The following is a 6,590-nucleotide window of genomic DNA, read 5'->3' as shown; positions in this document are numbered from 1 at the left end:
CCACGGGGATGAGGCCGCCGCGCTCCCGCGCTCCCTCCCGCCACCGCCGCCGCTTCCTGCGCGCGCCCCCCGCCCCCCTCCCGCGGCCCTGTTGCATCAACTTCCTGTGCGGAGCCCCTCGCGGCAGGGCCCCGCGCGCCGGCTCCTCCCGCCCGCGCGCGCCCCCCCTTCGCTCTCCGCTTCCTGCGCGCGGCCCCGCGCGCGCACCCGTGCGCCGCCCCCGCCGAGCCCCGCGCAGCCGGGCCGGCCGGGCGGGCGCGGGGAGGGAGGGAGGGAGGGGTGTGTGTCTGTGTGTGCGTGCGTCTGTGTGTGTGTGTGTTTGGGGGGGGTCCTCGGCTGACGCGCGGCCGCCCCCGCACTGCTCTCCCCGGACCCCGCGTCCTCACGGCCGCCCGGTACTGGCAGTGTGGGGCGGTGCGGCCGCTCAGTGCCCCCCGCGGCCGCGGCCGGCGGCGCCGCTGCTCCGGCAGAGTTTGGTGCCCTACTTCACTCTACTTTAGTTTCACTCACTTTACATCCGGGCTTTTTCCCTAGGCAATGGGTGCCGCAGCACAGCCCGTTCCTTAGGCAAAGGGAAATAAATTCGCCGCACCGACACGTCAAGTAGTCCCCCCTCAGGAGAAGCCGCCGAGCCCGCCCTCCTGGTTCCCCCCCTTGCCCCGGCCCGGGCCCGGCCGGCGGCGTCCCACCGTTGCAACGGGGAGTGGGGAGCGTGGGCGTGGGCCCGCCGGTCCCCGGTTCCTCGGTGGGTCTCCAGCGGCGGGCCGGGCCGGGCCGGGGCGGACGGGGGCGCGCGCGGCGGCGTGTCGGGAGCGCGCCGCAGGCAGGCAGGCAGGGAGGCCGGCGGCGGAGGGATCCCGGCGAGCGGTGTGCTGCGGCCGGGCCGGGTGAATGGGATTGAAGAAGAGTTCAGCTTCTCGGCTTGTTTTTGTGTTACAGTTTCTCTCCTCCTGCGCCTCTTCGGCTTCGTGCCGCCCTCCCCGCCCGCTCCCTCCTCCCCGCCGCAGGAGGAGCCCCCCGCGGAGAGGGGGAAGGAAAAGGACCCCACAGAGGCGAGAGCGAGCGAAGAGGAGGAGGAGAAGGGAGCAACCTACCATCTTCCACTCCCCGCTTAGCTTAAAGAAAGTGAGAGGAGAGAGAGAGAGGCGCCCAGAAGAGGGGGACAGGGAGGCCCAGAGGAGCGGCGGCGCCGGCACCCTCCCCCTATGAAGAAGAGTCCTCCCCCTCAGAGAGAGGTCCTGCCAGGGGGACCCCGGCCGGCCCGCAGCAGCACCGCCGCCGCCAGCAGGGTGTAGTATCCCACCTTTCGGATTCGCCTCCTCCTCCTCTTCCTCCCTGCCCCCCCCCCCCCGCCCCCCGGGCGCCGTCCCCCCCTCTCCCCCCCGCGCCCCCCGGGATGGCGCCGACGCTCCCCGCACTCTCCGGCCAACTTGGCGATGAGGAGCAGCAACTTCGCCGCGGCCCCCGGCCCCTCCCTCGGGGGGGTGGCGGGGAATAGCGGAGCGTCCCGGGGCGGCCCCCCGGCCTCCCCGGCAGAAGTTTGCGAGCGGGAGCGGGAGAGGTGGAGGAGGGTGACACTTGGGGTAAAAGGAGGAGGTGACACATTGGGGTTGGGGGGAGGAGCAGGGGAAGGAGATGACACATTGCACTGGGGATGGGGTGGGGGAGGGAGGCTTATCCCCTCCCCTCCGGTTTCCTTCAGGATGATTATTTCCAGGCCCTTTTCTCTCGGTCGGGTCCTTCGCCGCGATGCTGTCGGGGAAGTTTTATTATTATCTGGGAAATGATGCCGCTCACGGTGATGGATAATTCGTAGTAAATCCGCTGCTGCGGCTTTTCTTTTTTTTTTTTTTTTTTTTTTTTTTTTTTTCCCCTTTCTTTTTTTTTTTTTTTTTTTTTTTTTTTTCGCTTCCCTCCTTCCTTTCATTCGTCTTTGTGGCCCGAGCAGCGCCGGGAAAATTCCGTTTCTTCAGCAACTTGTTATTCCGGAGCCGGGCCTGCTCCCCTCGCCCTGGGGCTGCCCTTCCCGCACAGGTACGGGGCCGGGGGTGCCCACGCCTGCCCCAGCACTGGGCACGGACACTTCTTTATTTTGGTTTCTTTCCCTCCCTTCTGCGCCCGTGTAGGTGGAGTGGGGCTCTATGTGGGACTCTGCCATTTGGTGTAGTCCTCTTATGCATGTTCCTTTCCTTTCTTCACTTGCCTTCCTGCAGGATTTTTTCTTTTTTTCTTTTTGTGGTGGTGTGTGTTTTGTTTTTTCCTATTCTTTATTATTCCATGCTTCACTGTCGGTAGAGCTTTCTTCTCAACCACCTCTGCAGTTTGGTGGGTGCTGATGGTTTAGTATGCTGAGGGTTTTTTGGTGAATTAGTATTTTATTAATGCATGGAGCGCTTCATTCAACTTCTTCTCCAAGTGTCAAAAAATAAGGCTATGAACAGATGTGTTTCAATATGGAGAAATTTCCAAGTTCCTAATTCTTGGGGGTGGAGGAAAGAGTGCCATTGGAGAGTGGCTTTTGTTTTCGATTGGTGAACAAATGTCATCACATTTCAGTCACGTGCTGTAATATTCTTTGTTCAGCTATCAAACTATGATATCTGCTACACCTGTTCCCACTTTTTAATTGTAAGTAACGGTGATTGCCTGCAAATCTTTTAATTGCAGATAGAAGCACTTTTTCCCTTTCTCTCCCCCTTCTATCCTCTTGGATATTTGGGCCCAAGCACTGAGCTTGACAATGAACTTTTGTTCACTGTGGAGACTGCATGTAAAAAGGTCCCACTGGGGGTAATAACGTGCGTGTCACGAGAAAGTTGTGTCCTATGATGTACGGTGGGTCTGAGCATGGAGAAATCAGGTGGGGATGTGCACTCTGTAATGGCAGGGCTTGAGGAGGCAGGCTTCTTTGGGCCAGGCAAATTTTCTTGTGCTGTTGCTTGTTATCAGGTTAAAGGATAGATACTCCTATACACCCATATGTGTAGATAGAAGCATCTTTTTTTGCTTAGCTGTAGGTTTTCAGGTATCAGAAATAAAATGGATTTTGGCTCTCTGTTTACTCTTTTTTTTTTTTTCCTCCCTCCCCCCCCCCCCCCTTTTTCTCATTGTGCTCACTTCTAACAATGAAGACACCTGCTTAGTTTCAGTTTTGTAACTTGGCTTCCTCTGGCCTTCCTGTGATTTCCCAGAGTTAGCCGGTGATGCTAGACCTGCTACAAAGCAGGGGAATTTCTAACTTTGATAAAGGGAGGCTTATTTTGAGGCTTCATTTGTGAAAAAAAATGACATGTGTTTCAATGTCTTGTTTAAAAAAAGCCCTTAAAATTCTAAAATTCATTACTTCTACCAGGTTAACATGTAACAGCAGAACTTTAATATCGAACTTGTTAGTTATTGTGTATAATACAACTTTATAGCTTTTAAATAGTGACATTAAATTACTACTGAGAACAGGATCTTAAAGAAATAAAATAGCATAACTACCCATATTGGTTAATTATCATATCTTAGGAGAAAGATCACAGTCTTTGGAAATTTTGTTTATATCTGTGCTTCATGATAGCTAAATGAAACTTTCTTTGGGGGCATTTTTAATGTTGATTTCTAGAAAGGAATTCTGTAGCTCACTAAATGAAACTTTAAAACTGTATTTAAAAAAATAGATGATGAGATTCTCAAATGTTTTTAAAACTTTCAACTTCACTATGGTAGAGAGATTATTTTATGATAGTTATATCAGCTAGGGGTTTGAGCTGATACAGAGGGATTATGGAGCAGTCTCTCTATCCGTTCATTTCATGTTGTACAGTAGTGTGTATAGAGTATCTCTTCAAGGTCTTAAGAGACCCATTGTCTAGCAGAAGGTAGGTGCTTGCTCGCTGGGAGCACTTGCCACCAGATGGATGTCAGCTATGTCATATCCCAAGATTTCAGCCTTAGTGACCTGAGCAACAAGAAATTTGGAGTGGATCCCATTATGGGTTTTGGTGATTTTTAATTTAACTAGCGAAGCTAACATGTTGTGTAATTCAAAATGTTACATGGAGGAGTCTTTGTTATTAATAATTTTTTTGCCATTAGTGTTTTTAAGATTTTTACCTGAAAATTTTCAATCTTTACTCTCCTCTATGTGCATCCTAGTTTTGTTGATGGAAGCAGGCATTTGAAAGTTGTTTTCTTCCTTCAGGGAAAATATAAAAACTTTCTTTCAAAGAACTTAAAAAAAGTAAAAGTAGGAAATGAAAACTTAGGCTATTTAGAAAAACGTGCTATTGTGTTTCCCAGGTTCAATAGTGAGATCTCCACTTTAGGTTTTGTAAAGCTATCTCTTCACTGTAGGCTACTCAGCTATTCAGCTTCAGGTGTGTTTCAAATATTGGTCCTAACTATTTCTTATTCCAACTTTACTTTTTTTTTAGAGATGAGGTTTTGCGTGTGCCTATTAAACTTCACTGTAAAAATTATGATTAAAAAAAATTAAAAATATCTTGGTGTGGATCCTTACAAAGGACACAATTTTCATGGACTTCTTCTAGAAAATAAGATATATTTTATTGACTCCCTAAAAAGTTGTGTAATTCTGTGTGCAGTTGGAAAGCTTTGATAGTGACTATCACTTGTGTTGTTCATGCAGTTTGTTTATAATGAATACATTGTAGCTGTTCAGTTCCTTTATCCTTTTTCTCAGAGCCATGAAGAATTTTATTTGGTCAAATGAATTGATACTACTGGAAATTGTTTGCAATGGAGATTTCTCTTTTATTTTAGTCCAGTTTGAGGGAACCTGAATGGACTATCTTATTTCATGTGTTATTGGCATTTTTCACGGGTACCAGAAACTTGAGGTGAAAGTCATGTGAGAAACGTGTTGGTGACCCTAACCTTTTTACTGTTGTTTCGGGTTTGCTGGTTTTACTTGTTTAAAATATTAAATATAAGAAATAACTTAATGGAGTGATAGAACTTTGCTTTTTGGAGGGCCATCTCATGGAGATGTGAGCTGTAAAGCATCTCCTTCAGGAGACGCTTCTTGTGTAGTAGGGGCAGTGCTAAAAACCTATTATTAAGCTTCTAATAATATTTCTTCACTGTCCCCTTCACCCTTTATGCTCGCAACTGTGCAGTCACATGTGTAGCTGTATACTAGAAGTGTAAGACTCTACAAAAGGCCTGGCTCCTGTATGTTCGTGAATTGCCCTTGTTCGATTACTCTGTGCCAGAAAGTAGCTCACATCCTGTTTCTGATGTGTTTTAACAGCACAAAGTTTTTTTAGGAACAAACCATATAGTGGAAAGGTGGGGCAGGGCACAGAAGGGTTTTGAGATGTCTGCTGAATGCAAAGGGCTGGTACTTACTTCTGTACCCTGTAATTAGAGGGTACAGAAAGATAGTTTTTATAGGTATCTTACAGTAATATTTCATGTTCAGTATAGCAAAAAGCTAGTGTCTCTCTTGTCCTGGTGGTGGAGACATGCATTTTGCAGGCAAAAAAAAAAAAAAAAAATTACATTTATTGCTGGGGTGGGGGGCAACTTGGTATTTTCTCATTTTCTTTTCATTTTTTTGCCTTATGGCACATAGAGTCCAATTAAAAAAATAAAATGCAGCTGCTTTGTTTCTTTCATTAGTTTTTATTTATGGCTCCTGCACTTTACAGAGTTCCTCTCTGGACTGAAATTGTTCAAGTATGATTTAAAGTTTTTGATTTTGCTTTTGTTATGTCAAAACTTCACAAAAGTGAAGTGTAGATCATAGAAAGGCTGTAAAATATACAGAAATCTAAAGAGTTTTAAAAAAGTACTTAGTGCTGAGGAAAGATGCACTTACATTGTAATCAGACTTTGCAGTTAGAATCACCCGTCCCCAAAATAATTTTTTTAGCTGTAGAAAGTTCTAACAGGTCCCTTCCTTTAATCTTCCTTGCCTACTGTCCTAACAAAGCCCCAGCTTTGCCATAGAATCTTTTGTTTTAATACTTTGATCATTCCAGGTTTTTGAGGAAAAATGTGCTGCATGATACAGGCATATCTACAGCATTATTTTCTGGTGTATTGTTTACACCAGTTTAATATCTCTGTTGAAATTATCAAGTTTCCCGTGCCTTAAAAGCTCTTTGCCTAGATGGTTTGACCTATTATTTGTTCCCTCTTGCCTGAGATTTCTTGTTTGCTGTCATTACAAATGCTCACTCTTTTGATTAGAGCCTGTATGCTCAAAGCATGCTTTGAAAAACCGCACACTACGAAACAAACATGCTGCCTCCAGACCCCAGCCCAAGCCCAATATTTGTTGTTACTGGTGGGAATGCATCTAGAAGTGGTACAGGAGCAGTGAGGCTCTGCTTCCTGTGAGCTCTGTTCTAGGCCACATTCATACAGCTTCTGTGCATTTTTAATGTCCGATTTCTTAAAATGTGTTTTGTGTGTTTTGTGATTCTGCCCTTCTACCTGACAGTACTGCGCTTGTAGGACAAGAGACAAAGTTCACTTGGTACAGAAGTTGTGTCACCTGCCTCTGAAGTGAGGGACTCTACCTTTGCACGTGTAATTAAAAGTACGCTTTGAAAATGTAGCTGGTGTGTTTCTTA

General features: G+C 47.3%; 1 protein-coding gene across 6 annotated transcripts in view; it reads left to right on the top strand.

Annotated features, from left to right (window-relative positions):
- The first annotated feature begins 256 nt into the window (after nucleotides 1–256).
- PHF21A (PHD finger protein 21A) overlaps nucleotides 257–6,590 on the top strand; it is a 124,506-nt gene continuing 118,172 nt past the window's right edge. For 5 of the 6 annotated variants that reach the window (XM_053946171.1, XM_053946166.1, XM_053946168.1 and 2 more), the window contains exons 1-3: nucleotides 257–395; nucleotides 535–745; nucleotides 940–1,289. The gene's annotated coding sequence lies outside the window, so the exon portion shown is untranslated. Of the gene's footprint in view, nucleotides 396–534; nucleotides 746–939; nucleotides 1,290–1,948; nucleotides 2,035–6,590 lie in introns of all 6 variants that reach the window. The other variant, XM_053946165.1, reaches the window with a different exon arrangement.

The sequence above is a fragment of the Vidua chalybeata genome, chromosome 6, assembly GCF_026979565.1.
Source record: "Vidua chalybeata isolate OUT-0048 chromosome 6, bVidCha1 merged haplotype, whole genome shotgun sequence".
NCBI classification, from domain to species: domain Eukaryota; kingdom Metazoa; phylum Chordata; class Aves; order Passeriformes; family Viduidae; genus Vidua; species Vidua chalybeata.
The sequence above is the reverse complement of the archived record's forward strand: the minus strand, read 5'-3'. Positions and strand labels throughout refer to the sequence as shown.